Source organism: Triplophysa rosa, linkage group LG8 (genome assembly GCF_024868665.1).
Source record: "Triplophysa rosa linkage group LG8, Trosa_1v2, whole genome shotgun sequence".
Lineage (NCBI taxonomy): Eukaryota > Metazoa > Chordata > Actinopteri > Cypriniformes > Nemacheilidae > Triplophysa > Triplophysa rosa.
This window is the reverse complement of record NC_079897.1, coordinates 15081318-15106242: the sequence shown is the minus strand read 5'-3', so window position 1 is coordinate 15106242 and position 24925 is coordinate 15081318. Positions and strand designations below refer to the sequence as shown.

Below are 24925 nucleotides of genomic sequence, written 5' to 3'. Positions count from 1 at the left end.
GGGAACATTGCGAGCACAAGAGCGAAAGAAAAAAGCCTGCAGTAAAAATGTACACACGGGGAGGGAGGCTAGAAAAGAAAGCAATGCTCACTACTGTAGACGTTCTATTTTGCCCAAATGAAAAATTGAATTTAATTATTTGAATGTGAAATATTAATAACTACCTCACGTTCGCTGGGAGACATTTATCTAAATAGAGCGTCTAATTAATGTGTCTGGCGCCCTTATTATTCTTCTAGGGGGTTTGGAGCAGAGAGGAGAGGCAAGGAAGGTCATTTTTAACCAGGGCTCATGGGAAAATGAAGAGAGAAGAGTCATCGGGCGGTGGGCTGCTGGATCTTTTTCTCTCCTAACCTGTTGAAAACAGACAACTGCGACGCGATTCCACACATTTCCACACATCTTTAAAAAAAATTCTTAGCTGTTGTTTGAGGTTGGACACAGTGAATGCTCTGAAAACACAACTTTGAAAAGCACGAAAATATATATTTTTTTACATAAAGCATTCATTTGGATTTTGCGAAAAAAACATGGTTTTACATTTGCAGTTTCGATGGCGAGATCTCATGTGATCATGCAAAATGAGTAATAATATTTTTACAGTCAGTTATAATTATCACAGAATTTTATTCTTATTTTGTCATTCTGAAAAAATAATATTAATGTAGGTATTTTTTAGCTTTTATAAATTAGATCTCAATAAGTATTTTAAATGTTTTTTTTATTCTGATGAAACATTTTGTATGTAACTGACCCGAAAATATTAAAAAGGTGGATAACCAGATAATAATAATAATAAGTTGTTTATCTAAAAGTCTCTCATTATTTACTCACCATCATCTATACTGAATGTATATGACTCGTTTTTTCCAGATAACATAATGGCATTTTAAAATAATATTATTTGTTTGTGTTCAACCGAGTGCTGATATTTAGTCCTTTCTAGGATATCTGGAGGGTTTAAATTATGAGTGAATTTTCATTTTGGGTAAACTATTCTTTTAATACATCTTCCAAATTCGTGGCCTCTTTAACATCAGATATTACAATCTGAATACTATATGCATCACATGAAATTTCTAAACAATTATGAAATGTCTCGAGACAAAACAAAAAACAACCATATTTTGAATAGTCTGGACCCTGTGCCACCACAACCATATAAAGGCGAAATAACGAGGCCTTCAATTAGCAGTAGCCAATCAATGTGGTAATTGTAGAGAGGTTGATGGAGAGTGAGGGATTGCTGCTTGCTGCAGTCCCGTATCGATTTACTTAAAGCAATTAGACGCCTTCCCTCCACTATGCAGCTTTAGTCCCTCACCATCTGCTCCAAACAAGCAGCGGAGAGGCTGGGTAAATATGCTACAGGAAATCAGGATATGAGGATCAGTGATTTTTTATTTTTTCATTTTCTCCTCAACACAGTTATGTGAATAAAGATAAATGCAAAGAGTGTACACAGAGGAGTTCATGCACAGAGAGAAAGAAAAGCAAACGGTGGAAAACAATTCTCAATGCAAGATTTACAGAGAAAAAACAGTGAGCTAGAGTAGGCTGAACACACTTTGACTAGCTTTAAAAGTAATATAAAAATATATTTTTAGTGCCTTTGTATATATGTACAAGGCTCAGTAGTAAAGATTTTGTCTGCTGGCCCAGATATTTACATGTCGTCTTTGAAAAAACTGACCCCAGCACAAATAAAAAAAAATCTTTGTAGTGGGCTTTTCTTTCCCTAAAGAAATACAGTAAAATACAACCAATTTGCAGGGTTTCTGTTTTGGAATAGTAGCTTTAAATTGAAAAGCTATAAATTCATGAACATACTTTGGTTTAAAAGCAGTGGCATACTGTCAGGTACAAAATATTACATTTCAAGCCAACTGGTGCTACACAGCTATCACATCATGTCATTTTTGCAGTCTCAAAACATGATAATTTTGTTGTTATACAACTGAACCTGGTAATATACAGTATTGAAATCGGCAGAATTCACAACAATATTCAGTTTAACATAAAAAACGTACACTGTAAAAATAACCGTAAAAAACTGTAATTATAAAATCAATTTTTTTGTCACATACAATTTGTATGTTTTTCACGTTATTTTACACCAAACTTGTAAATTTGCAGTTGATTTTTATAATTTAACATTTTTGTAATTTTACTGTATTATTTTACAGAATTTTCGGAATGTGGTATATTCCGAAAATTCTGTAAAATAATACAGTAAAATTACAGTTATTTACAGGGTAATCTTTGAATTAGATAAATAAATCTAATAAAAAATACAAATTTGTAAATGCAATACGTAGTGACAATACAGAACTGGCCCAATGGGTCCAATCAGCTGGCCTAAATCTCACTCACAGTAGCCCCGAGCCCTCTTTATTTTGAGCCCTCTTGTATATGCTATCCATCACGCAGAAGATAATTACATGTGACGGGTACATTATACACACTTTGCACCTCCCAGCCCGTTTCCATAGCAGTAAGTTACTATTATAACCACCATCGCATTCATCTACATCTATACAGAGAAATGTAATAAACAGCAGAGTCTATAAAGCTTCCTCTGCTTTTCATCACCAGTAGCCATATAGGACTATACAACCCGCTGCCGAGTGCATAATAGATGCTGGCTAATATTGATTTTGAGAGCTTTTCTCTCTCGCCAAGAACTCTTTTGAGTTCGCCCACAGCTAATCTTCAGGTTTCTTCTAATGCATTAGCCAGCAGTCATAAAAGACCCTCTCAAGTGGGCTGTGATGACAATTCGCCGGTCACGCGGTACAGTCGCATCTGCTTTTCTGCGTTTTTGACTGGGAGAAGGTAAATGGTGCTCTAATTGTGGTGACCTTCACTGCAGAGAGAAGTCAGTAATTGTAACAACAGCCCTGGAGTGTGTCCATCTTCAGAAGAGCTTTTGAGATAGAGCGAGGGCTAAAGTGAGAGAGACAGAGAGAGGTACATAAAAGTGGGTAAAATAGGGCAAGCAAGGGGGAAGGGACATATATCATAAATAGATTCACTAATATAGTACGTCAATAACGTGGAATGGATGAAATCAGAAACAAAAGATTGACATGTAGATGTCATTCTCTGGTGGATATGGGTCTCGTGTCTGACAGAGTTCACTTCACCCCACGGCTGACTGACTGTGTCAACGCATGTCAAGATTTGGCGGTGCTCATTTGGATGGCAGACTTCACTTAGTCGGATGTCCATTAGCAAGACCGCCACTCCACTAGACTGAGCAAAGACAGACACGGCTCAGCTTGAGCACTACAATTGTCAGTCATTTTGATGTGCTTAGATTTCTAAAGCCCTGGACAAAAAAAGTTGATAAGTAGGAAGTGTATAATTCAAAATGGCAATGTTGTAAAATTACAGGAAGAACAGGTGACGACGTTTCACACCAAGAAAAATAACTATAAAGATAACTATAGCATCTACATCAGCAGATGATAATGTAACGTTTATTCTGAAGCCCCGTTCACACCACCAGCAACTTTGTCGCTGTGTCAGCTGTCTCTTGCTATGAGGGCATTCCTAGTTTTGGTTGCTCTAGTAAGATGTAAACAAACACTGAAGTAACTGACTAGAGACGAATGACGTGAGCTCCACTGCTTTACTCCCAAACGTCACTCATTATTTGCAAAAAGCTGAACAATTCTTAACATTGTTGCGATGCTAGGCACACCCACTTCCTGTAACCAGCGCTAACTGTTGCTTGGGCTGCCAGACGTTGCTAAGCTACCATTGAAATTAATCCTGCATTTTCACATTATAAATGCGCAAGTGTTTTAAATTTAAACAGATTTTGATTGGCTGTCAATGTTTTATTGTTTATAAGCCCTGAAAGTGATCCCAATAGAGGGTATGCACATGACGTCACCGGCAGCTGGAGTGACTGTGGTTCCGGCAAAGATAGTAATATTAACAAGATGTTCCACTGCCGTTAAAATGAATGGTGAGGAATGCAACGCTCAATATGGCCGCTCTAGCGAAGGAAGTCCCACCTTCCACTAAAGTGAGCCAATCGTCAATCAGTTAAGACTGACGAATCTCTGGGGCAGGGCTCCTGTGAGGCGCTTGTCAGCCTGTGTGCAGGCACAGTAGATGAGGCGACCTCAAAAAAGGTGATTTTTAATGCAATTTAAGCTTAGTAAACCAAGATTATGATACAGTTCATGTCATGTTTTATTACTGATAGGAAATATGCTGTCTAATTGGGATTTTTGTCAGCGATTTTAGAAATATCTGCCTTACCCCATTTAAGTAGATAGGACTGTGGACTTGCTATGATGTAAATAGCTGCCCAGACGCATTGCAAACATGGCCGCAGAGTGACAAAAAGCAGCAGCATTAGTGTACAGCGTGAGATCCACAAAAACGCATCTATAATGGTGAAAAGTTGGTGTGCGATCGACTGTGCTAACAGATTCAACAAGAATTTGGAAAAAAGCGTTGACAAGGTCGTATATACAGTATGTCGGGAAAAGCAATGTCTGGCCACATGTCAACGTCCACTGACCACTGGTTGTTTGGTGAGTTTTGGCAGGGCTATTGTCAAGTCCAGCTACATTTATTTTAATATAGGGTTGCAACTCAGACATAAATTAAGCCAAAACAAAGCAAACAAAATGTAAAATAAGCAAAAATAAATCATTTATGTATTTAATTTCAATAGATATCTCAATTAAATTGCTATCGTGGATTCTTCTGGCCACGATAATCGTGTAGTGAAAATCTAATTTCTGTGAGGACCGCTGTCGTCAAATATTTAAACAATAGCAATATTTAAGGTTGGCGGAATGAAAAGGTTCTGGGCAAACTCTCCATCTGTCCATGCAGCCTTTTATGGACAGAGCGGGGGCGCAGCAATGCATGTCCCCCCCACCTGGGGAACTAGAACAGTTCATGATGTGTAACAGGATTAAATTAAAATGATCCGACAGATGCAGGCAGATATGGAGGACATGGGGATGGAGGTGGGTTTTTAGTGCGGCACAATTAAGCAGCTGATAAGGAGCAGAGAAAGGCAACTTAAATAGGACACAGTCTAGTGTTTGTTGTATGACTATTGGTTATCGTTGATTAGCTGCACCTGATGTGATCGGCTGATGCAAGCTAGACTCACCTGACCTGCCAGAACTGACGCTATGCTTGATATTATCCCAATAATGTAATTTCTCGGTTTGTTTATCATTATAATTGTGGTTGTGTGGTGTGGTGTGGGTTAGGGTTCTCTAAAATTTAGAATTATTATTATAGTTTTATAAAATTAGTAGTTTTTATTTAGTTTTGTAACTAGTTTTTTATTTCAGTTTAAGATTTAGATCTTTTAGCGGTGCATAAATATTAAATGCAAACACATATGGAAATGTTGAAAATAAAAGGATTTAAAAAAAAGTTTGTTTGTTAATGGTCATTATGATCATTAATGATCCAGCAACATCTGCTTATTTATGATTCTGTAACATGAGTCACTCCGCGATCAACTGCTGATCCAACACCATTTAAAATACAAAAATGTTTTCCTAAAATGTAATTAGTTTTCATTCGTTTTGCAGGTTACGTTTTTTTTTTACTTTTGTTTGTTTTTTACTAATAGCTTCACAAAATATAAAAAATATAATGCTATATAGCACTAAAAGTGGTACTTAAAAATTTTGAGTGCAGTTTTTGTGATAGTTTTCATTTACGATAATAATCCTGATAGTTACAGTCCTTCATGTCAATGTGCCTTTAGATGCTGTAAAGTGATTGGCTCAGTGACATTCCAAGAGTGCTGATGTTTAGTTTCACTGTTTGTTTCACTTCAAGGTCCACCAAATCGAAAACTCCCCTCACATGTGCTGTTCCAGCTCTTTGTGTTGCATGGTAAAATGCAAAGATTTGATTCAATACCTTAATAGAGAAAAAAAACATTTAAATTAGTGATTCACCCTCAATAGTCTAAAGAAATCACTCTCCTATCACATGGGAAAAGCACAAGTTGTTCACAGAGCTGTTGTATAAAAAAAATCATGTGTGCCGAAATCTTGGTGTATTGAATATCAGCATGGCTGTACTTAGCTTTGTTCATTTAGACGTAAAGCAAATTTATCATCTTAGCCTAGCCGTTTCTTTCTTCATCAGCATTGTAACTAATTAAAACCATCTGAGTCGCATCCAGTTACTCTCTTCATAAACACACATTCTTTAATGCTTTACCTCAAATCACCTCATGCTCGTCTAATGGTTGTCTTCTTTCAATTTGAGATCGGCTTTAAAAAAATCCCCAGCAAAACTGCTTTTCAAGGCTGCATCTTTTTCCTTTAATGGTTTGAATAAAGCAAGTTTATTAATCTGCAGAAAGAAAGTGAGAAAAAAATGAAGGAAAGTGGAACGAAAGCACTTTTGACTATCATTTTATTTGCTGAAAAGTAAGAGAGGGAGGAAAAGAGAAAATCAATTACTGCGCACACCTGAATATTATTTCTTGTCCTACGCTTCTCCGCTGCCTCCTGTTCCACAAAAAAAGAGAAGAAAAAATAAGGAAAAAACTAAATTACTCAGCAAACTTATCGCTTGCCATAGCAGGGCCGGTATTAAAGAAAACAATCAAGGCTGGTGGGATTAATCTCTGACAGCAGCCTTATCTTTAACTTGCACCTTTGTTATTTTCTGATGAGCTGCTTCTTTCTGGGCTGCCACATTGTGCCATACCTCAGTGCTCCCTTTCATTGGCTCCCCAGGCTGTGGCGGGGGACCTTTTCAGTTTATTAAAAAACCTTTATTTGTGAAGAACAATGAGGAGACGAAGGCAAACAATAAGGTCAGGCAATCTCTTTTCTGCCAGCACTCTCTCCTCTCACCTGATATTTGGAGCATTATCAGAGAAAGAGAGAGCGAGAGAGACAGAGAGAGAGAGAGAGAGAGAGAGAGAGAGAGAGAGAGAGAGAGAGAGAGAGAGAGAGAGAGAGAGAGAGAGAGAGAGAGAGAGAGAGGAGAGAGAGAGAGAGAGAGAGAGAGAGAGAGAGAGAGAGAGAGAGAGAGAGAGAGAGAGAGAGAAAGACAGAGACATTGACAGCAAACAGTCTCCAAAGGGTGATTGGCACATATCAACCTCTAGCAAATAACCTTTTCCCCGCTCTTCATATTATAAAGGGCATCGCCAGTGAGGATGTCAACGTGAAAGCGAGGATGCACCACACACAAATATACAGAAACAAAGACTAAATTGACATGGCAGGAATGCTGAAATCACATTCCATGATCTAACAACATATTTTTATGTACTTATTTATTACATGAAAAACCAGACAAAAAATGAAAAAGTTGACAAATTATTTGTGAGATGATTTGTGTAAAAATGTAATGAGACTTTGTAGGTGCAGATTTATTGTTACATCTTATAGGTCAGTAAAGATCATCTAACCTTGACCCCATCCTTCATTTTCCGTGCTGTTTTCTAGAAGCTATGAATGTAGACGGTTTCAGCGGGAACTACATAAACAAACGTTGTGGCCCAAGCCTAACTTCAGGTACACCTCCACAAAGAATCAATAACCGTTGAATAGTTGTAATTTAATTTAATTTAATACAATTAATATTAATATACAATAAAAGATTAATATAAATTAATATAAAATAAACTGTTATTTTATAACCAAACACATATTGGAAATTAACTTCTGACCATGTGCGTAAGTCCGATGAAACCTCTCTACAGATCTGTATCTATACAGATATATATACACTACCCTAGTCAAAAGTCTTTCTCTATTTATATTTTTTCCACCTTTTAGAATAACAGTAAACTAAAGCTATAGAGTAGCACAATTGTAATTGTGGTTATTGTTTCATATAAAAGCATCTAAAATAAATCAAAACTATGTTATATGTTGGCATCTTCAAAGTTGCCACCGTTTGACTAGAATTTGCTAAATGGTTCTCTTTGCATTTTCTTGGTGAGGTCTCCCCCTTTGAAGCTGTGAAGTATTGAATAAATATTTATTTTGTTTTCGAATGCAAGAAATTATGAACAATAATATCCGTCTACAAAACTCATTTTAAACATTTACGCATACATCTTGTGATTAAAAGATTTTCATGGTTAACAGAAATTTCATTCAAGCGTTTCCAGACTTTTGACTGGTACTGTATAATATAATATAAAATATAATACTGTCAGCTCTCTTTAGCATGTTTTACCATGTTTTAATTCATTCTGTGTAATTTCCACCCATGATGTAAATGTGACCATGACCAATGACCTGTGTACGTGACCAAAGGAAAAAAACACATCATTTTTCTACATGAAAAGTAATTCAAGCAACATTTAGGAAGGTGGACGACATCATTTACATTATGAAAACAAACGATCTAGATCTTAGAAGTGCATTCATTCGCACTGATAAAAATAAGACATGTAAAGGGGTGATTCCTGACACAATGTTTTTAGACAAGCATTTAAAAAACTTTCAATGAACATGCACTTTAACCAAATGCATCTCAAAATCAGGTGAGATGCTATTATATATACAGTTACAGTATCTGTAAATTGGTTTGCTGGCTTCATGAACATGTTTCCTCAAGTCTTGGGGAAGAGTACCACACTGACTTCTGCAAAGAAAAAACAGTGAAGCTTTCCGGCACGGCTGCTGCATTATGTCCAGCCTCACCCGCACATGCTTTGCCTCCCTCTCGACGAAATCAAGGCCAACATCTGCAGTGACAAGTGTTTCTGCTCACCTCTTCCTCTTATCTTTCCTTTTCCAGGAAGCTCTCTCTCTCCAGACCTCTAATCTCCCTCCCTCCTCCTTCCCTCTGCATTCATCAGACTCGGCCTGTCCACCCGATGGCTCTTTTTATCTGACTGAGGAGGGAAGAGCAGATACACAAATAAAATGGGAAAGGTAGAATCTGATGAATGCGGTTCCCCGCAGTGGCCTGCTTCAAGTGCGCTGTCTTCTTTCGGCTTGTAATGGAGGTCCCTGTTGGCGAAGTGATTTCGTCCTGTATTATTCATCGCTCTGAGGCCGTTTCTTTCTCTGAGGGCATACATGGGGGTGACAAAGCATGGTGGGAATGTTGCGGTTGCTGTGTATTGTTTGATGTCGTTATTGAAGCATGTAGACGGTGCCAACACTTGACACAGTTGTTAAACATGGAGCGCCTAAACGTCTTCTAACTCAACATCAAACGCTATGCTAATGTTGCATCGCATTAGCTACGCACGGTGGAGGCAGAGCGGAAGAGGGTGGCGAGGCTTTTGAGAGACGCGCAAATAAACAAACAAGCGTACGCATCATCTCTCGCTAACGCACACACACAAAACAAGCTGAGGCTGTGCACTCTTGTGGAGTGTAGTTCTGAGAAGCATTTAGAACAATTATAATAGCACATACTCAGACTAACTAACCAATGCATGCAGGAGAGCTCTCTCATTCTGGGCTAAAGAGTTTCAGATCACTTGATGGGAAGTGGCCCTTGGGAAATGAATTCGCCCAATCAGACAGGAACAGCAAGAGAGATGCAGCGTAACAGCTGGACATCATGCAGATCATATTCGAAGCGATGATGCAGTGGGTCAACAAGGACAGAATGCAGTGATGTAGGTTGATGGCCTGTCATTTTGCTTTGTGTTTTTCTAAATTAGTCTAATCTGTTCGATGTTTAATTACACCTTTCTAGGGACATGAAAATGATCAACATAAGCCTTTTTTGCTTGTCTCATATATTCATATGAAGAAATTATTCTGAAAAATCACGTAAGAGGCAAAAGATATAGCAGATTACTGCTTATAAGTTGCTGAATTGACGGGTTGGCAGTCCACTGGTTAATCAAAAATTTTCCTTTTGTCTTCACAAATTCAGTTTTCTTTAATAGTCTGCCAACTCGTATAATCTGCTGCTTGATCTTAAAAGTACAGTGCGGGATGTTTTGTATGATCTATTAACAGAAATGCAATATAACATACAAAACTGTGTCTTTAGATGTGTATAAAAACCTTACGTAATGAAAAGTTATGTTTTTATTACCTTAGAATAAACCAGTTGTATCTACATAGGGAGCGGGCCTATCTACATGGAATTTGTTATGTTGCGCAGCCATGTTTTGTACAGTAAGCTCTAACGGACAAACAGCTCTACAGAGCGCGTTTCGTATATGTTGGTCTTCGTGTGTGTTTTTAGACGCAGCTTGCGTCATCACTGAGTTGAAGACGCACAAAGTAGTAAGTCGTAGTACAGAGAGAAGGAGGAGTAGTCGTCGCCTAGCTGAAGCAATTGATTGTTCTGTCTTAGAAGTTTTGATAAAATGGAGGACCATGCGTATTGTGCACAAGAGCCAACACGGCGTGAATCTCCGTCGTCAAAGAAGCGCAAACGTGATGCTGCCAGACGAATTAGAGACAAACAGCGGCAGAAATCCAGGATAAACATCGGTGTATCTATTACCAGATGGAAGGCACTGTTGAAAGACAAATGTTTTCAAGGCGACGCCGAAGTTGCCTGTTTTCTGCTAGACTGGTAAGATAATTCAACATTTTCAGTGTTTCCACTTTTTCAATGTTTACCAAACAACTGTTTTGTTGAAACGGTAACGTTAGCATTTTATACCAATGGCCATATAACCTCCGAATAATAATGTTTTTCCGTCCCTGCGGTACGTACTCCGGTTGTTCCTGACTTTACAAAGGGGGAGACTAACGTCTACTAGAGGTGGGTGGATCGATCTAAATATCGATAGTATCGATGCCAACACTGGTATTGGTATCAGATCGATACAATTGTAATTGAATCGATATTTTAATTTAAATATCTCACCTCTACGTTCATTATACTTTGCTCGTGTCTTCTACCTCTACAATCCTGAGCAAACGCTGCTTTCACATCCTGGCCCACTTTGCTACTCCTCCCCCTCCTGCTGCGATTCGTTGTTGTGTCGTCACGTGACTCACTGACACAACGCGCCGAGGAGCAGCGAACTGAGTGAGCGAATCTGATAGCACATTGAATGAGAGATCAGGATGGCCGAGAGGAAGAGAAGCGTTGTGACTTCAATACATTAATAAAAAATATTGTCTAAAGAATTGATCATTCATTCACCTGAGAAACAATGACATACTGCTCTCCCCTACACAAAAGTATTTTTTTTTAAGTAAAAAGTATCGTATTGGTATTGGTATCGGCAATACTGACCCTATATGTATTTGGTATCGGATCGATACCAAATTTTGCAGTATCGCCCACCACTAACGTCTACTAACTTACACCTAACTGCCTATGTCGCTGTCAGATCAAACGCTTTGAACAGCGTTGCTATTTACGATTAGCTAACTTTAGTTACTTCACTACTCTCAGCGTGTACTAGATAGCACGCAAGAAATATATCTAATTATAGAATTGTAACAGTAACTTACAGTAAAGCTGTCTCTTTTTGCGGTGGAGGTCCAGACAATACTTTTTTTAATAAATAATGTTAAATCAATCTAATGTTTTATCAGGCCATTTACTTTATATTCTGATAGCCACAGTCTGTATGAAACATAGAAGGTCTGGTAACTGAGAGAATGTGTTGTAGGCTCTGGTGCTGAAGCGAAGTCCCAGTGGTCTATTTTAATATTTAAAAAAACTACTGACAACAAACTGTAACAACTGAAATGAATATATCATGAGCAGGAGTACTTACAAAGTTACTAACAGCCTTTCCATGCCATTCATACTAGAACTGACTCTAAATATTCTTTCCAATTAAAACATGATTCACAATGAAATGCTCTTAACATGCTGATTATTTATGCTATTAATATCATACATGCTATATGTAGATACAAGACGTTATGGTTTATAAACCTATATAGCAAACAGTAAACTGACTGACAGCTAAAAATACTTTATTACTGATGCATTTTCGTTTACTTAAGCGTTACAGAAAAAGTGTCCATTTATTTACCTGCTTTTGGTGTCTGCAGGTCTTTATGTTTGGCGGGAGAAGCAGCGCTCACGGAGCGGAAAGGGTTCAAATGAAGCGCGTTTGGCGCTAAATAAAGATATTAGAGGATATAGCGGCAAAATATAATCAACATAAATGTCCCTGAGTGCGCGTGATGTGTACATCTCAGTTATGTACACGCGCTGCTCAATTTAAACCACAGAAATAGTCTGATTTTTTAAAGGTTCATTATGTCTTGCGGTCTGGATGGAACGAAGGGTAAACTGGGTGAAAACCTGTCATCCGGTGGTAACTGGACTGTTGCTTGTCAGGGGCAGGGCATGCGTATTTTCACCACCCTGGGAGCGTTTAAAAACGCAATTTTTTATCTGCTTATAAGGTGGTTGATGCGACATATTTTCCCACACGCGCTCTCTGTCCACTTGAGAAATTGTGCTTACCTGTGTATGTGCGCGCACATCGGGTCGGAACTCGATACAGAGAGCAGGGGCGGATTTAGTGATTTGGGGGACCTAGGCAAATCCATGTATGGGGGCCCAAACTATGCACCATTTTACTTTACTGCAACCCTTATTTTTCTTCCTCCTCAAAGCACACAACTTTTCACCCCCAGTCAAAGTGACAGGGGAAAACTAAGCGTAATAAACACAGATACTGACTAATTAAAAGTATATAATAATGAATTCCCAAATGAAAAACTAATATAAGTGTTTTGTTAAGACACTTATCCCATAAGTTCTAAAAAAATTTGATGAAATGAAAACTAATAAGTTATATAAAGCATTAAATTTATTCAATCAAACAGAAAAGTTGAAAATTTTAATATAAGCCTTTTTTTATAAGCCTTTTTAGCCCATAAGTAACCAGTCTAACTAAATGAGCAAAGCTCATTCACACCCTACGTTCTCTTGTAGTTCACTGAGCTTTGAACGATTCTATGGAATGATACTGCGGACTATATTAAAAAGGAATTGCAAACTGCATTTGCAAATGCGTTTTCTATTTGTTCGTGTCAAAACTGTGACATAATTCAAACGCAATTGCAAACCATTTGTATTTGCATTTACGCGAACGTACAATGTCTGCCAAAATTCAAAAGGAAAAGCAAAGTCTATTTGCAAATGAATTACCTGTGTCTTACGAGTTACGACCCTGCCTAATTTAAATCGCAATAGCAATTCCCCATATGCTATTTCACTTCCTCTGGCGTCGCATATTAATCCTGCCAAAACTCAAATGAAATCGCAAATTCCTTTGCATTTGCATTTCCTCTGACTTGTACAGAAACCTGTCAATCAATGGCGGGGGTGGGCTTATTCAACGGGGTGTGTTTGTATCGGGAAGTGACATCCTTCACCGTCGACTGGAACTTAAGTAGATACATACATGTGATACAGCTAAACACATTAGGAGTGAAGTTACAACTGCACTCACAATCGGCGTTGAAAACAGTGCAGTTCTTGTTTGGAAATAACTCGCGCTGGAACTCTGGGATCAGAGCGGCATCACTTAGCATGTGAAACTTCGGTGCAGGATGGATAATCATCACCTTCTGCAACATTCCTCTAAACATGTTTGTTTATGATATTCGTTTTCACAGTACTCCGAGGACATGACATTTCTTGACAACACTGTGACCGTATTTTGCATCATGATTAATATGTGTTGTAAACCATAACAAAACATGTTCACTTTGTATGAATAAACAGCATCCTGCATTATCATTGTTGGCCATTATGCATATAACAAGTTAATAATAAATTACAAAAGTACGTGAATTCTACATCTCTTTATTTGTGTATCATAACATAGTGAGACAAAGGCAAACTTGTGCTCCAGTGTTTTAGTGAGTTTGCTGGACACAGAAGTAGCTGTCATCTACAAATTACTGGATGGAGTTGTTGCTGATTTAAAATTTAATTTCCGAACAGCCTTTTCAACAACATGTGCTGTAAATGAGCCCATCAGCTGATGCACCAACCTGAGAAATGAATGTAATTATGATGAATCCACACGGCTTCAATATGACTTTTATTGGTAGCTCATTGAAATCACCAGACCACTGTTTGTGTTCATCTGTTTATTGAGCCCGTTGAACTTCTTTAAATTATACTTGTTAAATACCGCAATTGTGATTCATTGTAAAGATTTTCTCTATATGAAACTTTGCATCTGATCCTCATTTGTTCCATTATTGTTATTTTGGCTTTTAGCTGTAGCTGAAACCCTTTTAGCCACAACCGGTGTCACCTTAGTGTTGGACTGACTGCCACAACTGCGACGGTGAATGACATCACTTCCCGATACAAACACACCCCATTGAATAAGCCCACCCCCGCCATTGATTGACAGGTTTCTGTACAAGTCAGAGGAAAAGCAAATGCAAAGGGATTTGTGATTTCATTTGAGTTTTGGCAGGCTTAATACGCGACACCAGAGGAAGTGAAATGGCATATGGGGAATTGCTATTGCGATTTAAATTTGGCAGGGTCGTAACTCGTAAGACACAGGTAATTCATTTGCAAATAGACTTTGCTTTAACTTTTGAAATTTGGCAGACATTGTACGTTCGCGTAAATGAAAACGGTTTGCATTTGCGTTTGAATTATGTCACAATTTTGACACGACAAATAGAAAACGCATTTGCAAATGCAGTTTGCAATTCCTTTTTAATATAGTCCGCAGAATAACTCCATATGATTCACTGATCTCTTACATTCTGTGTAAACGAATTGGTTCAAAGGAGTAATTTGTTTGCGAGTCGTTCTGATCGCAATGTGCGTTCATACTGGCGAACTCGCTGTGTACAGAATAACGCGGATTCAACAAGCCAACTTCACAGCTAAAAACATTATAATGATGTACAGCAAGTTAGTTTAGGAAACCTTTTCAAGAAATTCAAGAAAATGTAAATTGAACGTAAAACTCCTGAACAGCCTTGAAACACAGCTAATACAGCTCATAATATAGCTCTTTTACTGAACTCTTCAGCATCTCACTGCTGGTAGCGAAACAGCGCCTCCATTGTTTCGTAACTGCAGTTACAAATGACAATCTGTTTAATAATGCACGCAGTGTTTTTTGTGAAGACACTCAAAATATTTTTGATGAGAGTCTAAGGCGGCACGAAATTTGATTGAGGTGGCCGCCTCCAATTTCTTTATGCAGGAAAAACCCTGATCTGTGATTACTACATACAAAGTGTGCCCTCTCTCCTTGTTTTTTGTGGTTAACGACCTTTCATGCATTTAAATGTGACCAAATTTCTGTACTAGTGCGTACAGTATGAATCGTTAGCACTGTACTGACGTCATTATATTATGTCTTTATGTGCCCATCGATCTGCGCAGCGGAGTCAAACAACCTTTCTACCTTTGAACTGGTCGCCCTCTCCTACCAAGCGCACAGCGCTCTTTGTTTGACAGATGTTTTGGTCATCAGTCATTATAACTGTGTTGTCGGTGTTCATGGAGAAATACTCACCGGCACATTATCATTGCTCGTGGCTGGGAGAGTGCTGTGTCTGGTGGGAGAGAGATGCGCTACTGCTGTAGGAGCAGCGGTGGAGTTTGTTTGGGGAAAAAGCAGAGACTTTGGCAACAATCTTTTGTAAATCATCTTTTTTTTTGTAGCTGCGTTCTTTGTTGTTTTATTTCCCTGCGACTTTTACTTCGTTTTGCAGCTAATGTACCACACAATGACACTCTCGCTGTGGGCAGTTCTACTAATTCCGCCGCTGCGTTAAAGTTCTCTAGCTGCTGGTGTCGAACTCGTCTCGTGCATATATGGTGCTAATGGAATGGTCCACTCTAATCTATAATGGGGGGAGTGCCTTCGTACAGATGTAATAACGTAAAACGTTAACAGGGATATCCCGACTATTTTGATGATTACTTGGGGCTCTACATGGCTGCTGACATGGCTTATTGGTTAAGTCCACCCCTTCCTTTTGGGGGCCACTGGTAGCTCGGGGCCCCAGGCGATTGCCTACCTTTGCCTAATGGTAAGTCCGCCCCTGACAGAGAGCAGAGGAGAATTGTAAAGGCGCGACCACGTAGAAACAGAAATGACATGCCGCCATGTAAATAAGATAAATAAAATAATGCTATTTAGTTTGTTTAGTACGAGTCTCCGAGAACAAGGTATAGACATGTTATATTTTCCCCGAGTGCTGCAGTGATAGCTGCCCACTGCTCCGGGTGTACGTGTGTTCACGACTTGCTGTGCATGTGTTCACTACTCACTGGATGGGTTAAATGCAGAGGTCACATTTCGGGTATGGGTCACCATATCTGACAAATAGGTCACTTTCGATTAATAGGAAAGGTAATCTTAAATGACTTCTCTTGTGTTCCAAAGCTACATAAAAATGTTTATTAACTTGACCTTCAAGGGGGCGGGAGGTGCCGTTGGTGGGGCGGGGCGCCCCCTAAGGTAATGGTAGGGAAAACTCTGAAGAGTACACTATAAAAATACTGGGTTATTTTCAACCCAGCGTTCAGTCAAAAAGTGGATTAACCAAACTGTTAGGTTGTAAATTAGCCTGTACTGGGTTATTTTAACACATTGGTCGTGTTTTTTAGACTCAACGCTGGGTTGAAAATAACCCAGTGTAGACTTCTTCCTAACAAGCCTGTTCTGTTCATATGTCATGCCTAGAATGTGGGCGACATTAATTCTGTAGCTGACATCTGGGCCCCACGTCAATTTATTTAGAAAGTTATTAAACCAATGACTGTTTGGTAAGTAATAAAGAACTAGGACATATAGACTGTGGTCACGAGGATAACCAAACCCTGCTCAATAGCCTTAACACTCCACTGAAAGGAACAAAACAGAGCTAATAGCACCTGCAGTCTTTTGCTCGTTCAGTGCATTGGCATATTTCCCTCTTTAGCCCCAGAGCTGTTACCGTCATAAGGACGGTTTTCCTGAATGGGATGCACCCATGCTCCTATAATTGTCTTTTGTTTGAGGGGTAATGAAGCTCCCAGCATGCATCTGTCAGGTGTCTGTGTGCTCTCCCTGAGCTGGTGCGTGTGGATGTGTGTTTGTGGGGCCCAGCTGGAGTTCTCTACATGGGCTCATATAACACACACACACAAAGAGAGAATAGGCCTCATTATTGCTACCTAACTGCAGCATGTACAGGCTCTCAGACACCTGTCCCATCCGTGTGTGCTAGAATAATGACCTCACACCTGACACCAATGGGCCATATACACAGGGCTAATTCAGTCACCAGGAGGTCCAAAACGAGCATTTATTGCACGATGACACCCCACGGAATGAGGACCCAACACCTGGACCAAACACAGATGGATGAAAGCAGATAGAGAAAATAAGGGGAAGGGCATTAACCAAAGCATCTTCCTTGTTTATTTTCACTGCCTGCATTGCTTTCTAAAGACTTTGTTCGTCGTAACAGACTGAATTGATAACAAAAAGCCACAGGCTGCCATATTTAGTCCACAGTGAGGAAAATTTTGACTGCACAAAACTGACAGCTAGCATTTAATAAGGAGAAATATTTTTTAAGCTGATTGCTATTGTACATGGTTACTAGGGTGCTATGGGTGGTTGCTAGGTGGTATGCCAGGGGGTAAAAGAACCCCCCCAGGCCCATGTAATATTCTGGTGTCTATAAATTGCTCACATACTGTAACAGAACCACTAAGCAGATGGCAGATAAGATCTTCAAACAATGTTTATTCACAGACACAGGTACATTAACAGGTAAGTATGGCAATAGTGGATATATGACTGGGAGAACTGACTGATAATACTGTCCTTTGTGTTGCAAGAGTTCGTGGACGATGGGCTTGTGATCCGGGAAGTGCAGGGTGATGGCGTGACAAACTTGGAAGGCTTGGATGACTTGGAAACCTCGCAGAAATTGGAAGACATGAAGCAGACAGAAGACAGCTTGGATAATCCTTGGAGTAAACACAACAAAGAACAGGTAGGTAACTCGAGTGAGTGTGTTTTAGAGGCCGTGTAACTTTCGAGACCAGACAGTGGGTGACTGACTGTGAGGAGCGTGCTTATATAGTGAAGTGAAAGTGACCTATTTGTCAGGTATGGTGACCCATACCCGAAATGTGACCTCTGCATTTAACCCATCCAGAGAGTAGTGAACACACGCACAGCAAGTTGTGAACACACGTACACCCGGAGCAGTGGGCAGCTATCACTGCAGCGCCCGGGGAGCAAGTAGGGGTAAGGTGCCTTGCTCAAGGGCACCTCATTCGTTACCCGCCGGCCCTGAGAATCGAACCGGCAACCTTCTGGTCATGAGTCCGACTCTCTAACCACTAGGCCCATATGTGGGGCTGACGAGGGTGATGATGAGCTGCAGGTGACGGTGATCAGAATTCCGGCGAGGGTGAGCGTAGTGAGGGAGTGGGGAAAGAGCCTGGTAATTCCATCACAGTAACCCCCCCTCCACGGTCTGCTCCTAAGGACCAAACGCCCAGCGACGCGGTGGTCTGCCCCTGCCCCGTGGGGCAGGTCGACTGGGGTGACTTTCGTGAAAAACTGTCAGGAGTTCTGGATCTAGGATATTGTTTCGGTGGACTCAAGAGCGCTCTTCAGGGCCGTATCCCTCCCAGTCGACCAGATACTCCAACTGACCACCACAGCGACGGGAGTCAAGGATCTCTCGAACCGAGTATATCATACCGTCTTCCAGGAATCTCCCGATCTCTTGGATTTTCCATTCCGTCTGCCCATTCGATTGGGGATTGTAGCGACAACAGGCTTATGGTCACACCAAGGAGGGAGAAAATGGCCTTCCACACTCTGGAGATGAACTGGGGACCTCAATCTGAGTCGATGGGCCCTATCGTACACCCGGCGCAATGCGGCGCAAGGCGCAGCGCAAGTGTTTTTGCTAGTTTCAGCCTGACGCTGTTCTCTTTTTCCCATCCTGCGCCTCGTTGTTTAAATAGCAAATGCATTTGCACTCATTTGTGCGCCCATGGGCATGTTGGTATAAAAAAGAGGTGTTTTCAGGCGCATTGTTGGCGCGTTGCTATTTTGAGGAACTGAAACCAACTCAACCTGGTCTAAAGTCAACAGCGCAATATTTTTGTGTTATTTAAAGAGCGCGTTAGTAGAAAATGCTCCTCTGGGCGGGTATACAACGTGCTTTCAATTTACTTATTAACATGCCAAATATGAAAAATAAATGGAGTACAATGTAAAAGATTAATATTGTGTACATAAAGATAAAAATCTGCCATGGCGCGAGCGCAACTGGCTCTTAAAGGGAATGAGAGATGAGACTCTGATTGGTTTACTGCACGTTACGCCCCAAAAACACCCATTACTCATTAAGAGAATCGGGACAACCCACTCAGACCATGCACCCGGGCGCGCCGACCGTTTTCCCGTAGTTAAACTAGCAAAAGTGGATTCGGACACACCCTGAATGCACTTGCGCCCTGCGCATTAGACCATGCGCTTAGATCGTGAAAATAGGGCCGGATGTCTTCTGGAATGCCATAGTACCAGAATACGTGATGGAAGATGAGTTTGGCAGACTCCATGGCAGTGGGGAGACCTTTAAGGGGAATCAGATGACAAGATTTAGAGAATCTATCCACCACCATGAAAATACAAGTGTTACCAGATGACTGGGGCAGGTCCGTGATAAAGTCCATGGGCCATGACCATGACCATGGGCGATTTGGTATCGGGAGAGATAAAAGTTTTCCTTTGGGTAGATGGCGAGCCGGGCATCATTAGAAATTGCACACTCTCTACATCCTTGGACGAACTGTCTCACGTCCGCTGCCATACCGGACCACCAGAAGCATTATCGTATGAGCGAGAGGGTTTCGTTGGCCACCGGCTGGCCAGTGCCCAGCGAACTTTGAACAGACAGAATGACATTATTCCAACGAGGGAGTGGAACATAGACGCGAGACTGGCTGCTGTGATGGCTTCGTCATACGACCATTGGATGGGACAAACGAAGAGCGATTCAGGGAAAATGGGAACTGAGGGGGTATCTTCTCCTTGGGAACTGAACATATGGGACAGGGCGTCTGCACCCGAGTTTTTGGAACCAGGGTGATATGAAATTTTGAAATGGAAACATGAAAAGAACATGGTCCAGCGGGCTGGACGTGGGTTAAGACGTTTGGCATCTTAGAGGTATTGGAGGTTCTTGTGCTCTGTATAGATGATGAATGGATGGTTAGCTCCTTCTAGCCAGTGTCTCCAGTCTTCCAATGCGAGTTTAATCGCTAGTAACTCCCTGTCCCCTATGTCATAGTTCCTTTCCGCAAGGGTGAATTTGTGAGAGTAGAAGGTACATGGATGAGCTTCGGATTGCCTTTCAACAGATCGGTGAGTGGAGTGACAGTGGAACTGAAATCCTTGATGAAGCGACGGTAAAAGTTCGCCAAGCCCAGGAAGCATTGGAGTTCCTTTATGTTCTTGGGTATGGGCCAGGTCCGTACAACCCCTCGTCCATTGTGATACCTTCACGGGAGATGTTGTACCCGAGGAATTGGATGGATGGTTGATGGAAGGAGCATTTTTCAGCCTTTAGGAAGAGCTGGTTTTCTCGCAGCCGCTGGAGGACCTCTGCAACGTTGTGACAATGTTCTTGAATGAATGAAAATGTCGTCAATATACACTAGTACAAATCTATGGAGGAAGTCTCTGAGAACATTGTGCATAAAGTCTTGGAAGACAGAGGGGGCATTTACAAGTCCATATGGCATACATAACTAAGTATTCATAATGGCCGGTGGGGGTAACGAAAGGCGTCTTCTACTCGTCCCCCTTCTCGATCCATACCAGATTGTATACACTGCGGAAGTCCAACTTTGTAAAGATGGTGGCTCCTCTCAGCTGTTCCAGGGCGGCAGGGACGAGGGGAAGTGGATACCGGAACTTGACGGTGATGCGGTTCAGGGCTCAGTAATCAATGCAAGGCCGTAAACCCCCCCTCCTTCTTGGCCACGAAGAAGAAGCTTGATGCGGCAGGGGAGACAGACGGTCGGATGAAACCTTGTTGTAATGCCTCCTCGATATACTACTCCATGGCCTTCTGCTCGGGGATGGAAAGTGGGTAAATTTAGCCATGGAGCATTGGCTCACCCTCCTTGATGTCGATGGCACAGTCCCATGGTTGGTGAGGTGGTAGCTGGGTCGCCCGGGCAGTACAGAAAACATTGCTGAATGGGAGATAACACAGGTACTTTGACTGAAAGTTTCTCAGGGGGACTCTCAATGGTCGTGGCGCAGACTTTCATAGTAGGGTGTGCTGTGGGTCGTAGACACATCAGAGAGGTGAAGCAAGAGGAGAAGCACTGTTCGCCCCACTTCAAAATCTCCCCATTCGTCCAGCAAATTTCCAGTTGGTGTTGGACCAACCACGAGCGACCCAAGATGATTTTGGTGGTGGCCTGCCCCAGGACTAAAAAGTGGATTTCCTCTTCGTGTAGGGCGCCTACTTGTAGCTGCACCGGCCCCACTATAAAATTTACACTCCGTTTGCTGAGTGGTCTTCCTAGGATTGACTGAACTTGTTAATGGATGGGGATATTCTCCTTTGTGAGTCTAAGCTGGCGGTCGAGGGTGACGGAGATGAAGTTGCTGGCTGGCCCAGAGTTGATGAGGGCTGTCAAAACAAGAGCAGAATCAGAGGTAAACAGGTATACTTGAATATGCAAAGGAGCTTGAGCGACTGAAGCATTCTGAATGCTACTCACCAATGTATGTGGGGGACGAATGAGGCATGATGATAGGAAATGCCCCGAAGCATCACAGTATAGACAGAGACCCTGGGTCATCTACCTCTGCCGCTCAGCAGATGGCAACCGGGTGCCTCCGAGTTCCATGGGTTCATCTAACGTTGCTGGAGTTGGCAAATAGGGATACTCTGGCTGGCGGGGTTGGTTTTGACGGAGGTGAATACACATCTGCAGCCGTTCTGAGAGTTGTATGGGGAATTGAATGAACTTCTCTAGGCCAATGGAATCATCGCTGCTAGCGAGGTAGTGTTGGAGCTGTGGACTTAACCCACATACCTTCTTTACTGTAAGTCAGTGGGGTTTTATCTTCTGTTTTATTGCCCCCTTGGAGAAAATCCCAAGTCCTATCTTTTAGAAAAATATTTGCACACCTATCCTCGAAAGCCACATGCTAGGGTGCTGCTATGCAGCTGGTAAGGTGTTGTCTGTCTGTCTGTCCATTTGCATAGTAAAGTAATACGCCACATAACTAAAATATCATGCAAAGCTGTAGCACATATTTGCAAGATGAATTGTATGCTTTAGTTTAATAGTATTAGTGATGCATCTGTAATCATTATTTCCTTCTGTAATATAAAAAACTAGAATGAAAGGCAGGGAAGCAAAACTCCAGCCATATGTCTGTCCAGTATGATTAATTATGACCCTGAACTACCATTAGCAATGTGACTGCTCAATAGCTATGACAGAATGCTGTACAGTAGATGCTCCCAGATCTCATGGTCTGTTTTTACAGAAGAATGCTCTAATTAGGGGAGCCCATATGTGTATAATAGTGTAATGGTTTGTTTTCCAAGCACTCACTCTATACTTTGCTCTGTGTCTCTAGCTGTGTCCCAAAACTTAAAGTAATGTGTTTTGCTGTTTGCTGTAAACATAAGCATTCTAGTCTTTATGTCAAGTCTGTTTCTAATGCCTTCAGTGACATCTAGGCCAGCATCCTAACTGAATTCTCAATGGAGTGATATCGAATAAGTTGAAATTAAAAATCAATTGGTAACCCTTAACAATAATGTTATATTTGTTAACATAAGTTAATGCATTAGCTAACATGAGCTAACAATGAACAATACATCTACAGCATTTTTTCATCTTAGTTCATATATTTCAGCATTTATTAATACATTTTCAAAATCAAATGTTGTAACTGTTAACATTAGTTAATGCACCATGAATTAACACGATCAAATGTATTGACATTAGCTAACATTAACAATGATTAATAAATGCTGACAAACTATATTGTTTATTGTTAATGTTAGCTAATGGGGGCAGTTGTGGCCTAATGACCAGAAGGTTGCCGGTTCGATTCCCAGGGCCGGCGGGTAACAACTGAGGTGCCCTTGAGCAAGGCACCTTACCCCTACTTGCTCCCCGGGCGCTGCAGTGATAGCTGCCCACTGCTCCGTGGGTACATGTGTTCACCACTTGCTGTGCGTGTGTTCACTACTCTCTGGATGGGTTAAAAGCAGAGGTCACATTTCGTTGCCTTGTACTTGTACACGTACATGTGCAATGACAATAAATTGAATCTAATGCATCTACTAATGTTAACAAATAATACAACGTTATTGTAAAATTGCTTGTCTCACGTTATTCTGCGATTGCACAGTTGCACTTCAACTGAATAAAGAAATATTAGAAGACAGCATTTTATTGCCGCCTATATTATGGATTCACATTGAGATGCTTTAAAATGCTCATCACTAGGTACTGAGTTCAGTAGACTTTGCCATTTTATTTGTCTGTCTCTTCTGACTCTTCTGTTGCCTCTGTATTGTAGCAGTAATAAAAGGTGAGAAAGCTTGCAGGAAGCGCTGTGTGCCTCACAAAACAGAGTCAGTGTTCAGCCCTCATTATCTTTTGTCTCATTGCAACAGTCATGACTACTGATTAACCAGCTGCTTCTCTGTGCTTGCTCTCTGTTTCTTCTCCTCATTTATACTTTTGTTCTTTCTTAAGAAGTAAAGTATAAAAATATTTTTTTGTACACAATAGGTAGCAAGTTTTGCAGCCTTGTTTGGTGCGGAAGTATAGCAATGCTAATGATTCAACACAGTGAAATAAAAATATATATTTTTTATTTCATGTGATGTGTGTTTCTGTTAAGTGCTTTGGTTCGGTTTTTAGAGAATACACTGCTTGAAAGAATGTATAGACGGTTTCAGTGACAACATAAACAAACGTTACTGCGCATGTGCATGTTCGTGGACTGCCCTTAACTTCCGGTACACATTCAAAAACAATAGAGTGCCTGTAGATTATTTCTGATAACAAGCAAAAGAAACCCAGAAGAGCCGTTACTTGGCTAAACTTGTCTCTCCAATAGTTTGGATTTAGACTGCGATACCAAGCTCAACCGCTAGATGTCAAAGTACCATACGGTTTCTTTAAATGCGTCCAAACTACAGGACCCATTCAACAAATTGTTTATTTAATCGAATGAACACACAACAAAATGCAACAAATCGCAATTATTATACAATAAAATAATAATATAAATTAATATTAAGTAACATAAATTAAATCAAATATAAATAGTCATATTATTAGACACTAGCCAAACACAGACCGGCGCCCGAATATGATTAAACGCTCTATAGCTTGAATGCACTGTAAATTACTTTGAATAAATGTGTTTGCCAAATGTGTAAATGTTATAAAGCCAATGAAATAAATAGCATTTATTTTATTAACTCTAAAATGGGTTAAGCACAAACAGAATGTAAATAAATGTGAATGCTACACACTACATTTTTAGATTCACTGCAGAGCTTTGAAATGATTGTTCTCCACATTATTCTTTTAGCTGATGAAAGCTAAATGTAGTTTGATTAGTTGTGAATATCACCTTTGATTAGTCAATGACACGCTGTAGCTGTGGAGAGATCTTTTTTGTCTGACGTGGCATGCTGCCTCCATCTGCTTCTCTGTCTCATTGAAAATTAACTAGGTTAATTACGGGTACCACGTATCATGTATAATGCCCTAAAAATAGCGAGTAATCCCACAGACATCTAAAAATGGACCTGGATTAGCCTACTAAATGAGACATACATACCTTGTAATACTTCTATTCTCCTATAACACATTTCGCTTGAACATCAGCATCCTTTTCCGTTTATTCTCTATTCAGCGAGAGAGACGAGCTCTGAGTTATAAGCTCTCGGTGGGTTTTGACTGCATCGAATTCAGATCTGATCAG

General features: G+C 40.6%; 1 long non-coding RNA gene across 1 annotated transcript; it reads right to left on the bottom strand.

Moving 5' to 3' along the window:
- Positions 1 to 5361: 5361 nt before the first annotated feature.
- Positions 5362 to 11340, bottom strand: LOC130558323 (uncharacterized). The gene is made up of 4 exons (XR_008963419.1): positions 8746 to 11340; positions 6477 to 6515; positions 6223 to 6357; positions 5362 to 5916 (listed from the first exon to the last, which is right to left on the bottom strand). It is a non-coding gene; the product is annotated as an uncharacterized LOC130558323 (long non-coding RNA).
- Between the last annotated feature and the right edge of the window lie 13585 nt (positions 11341 to 24925).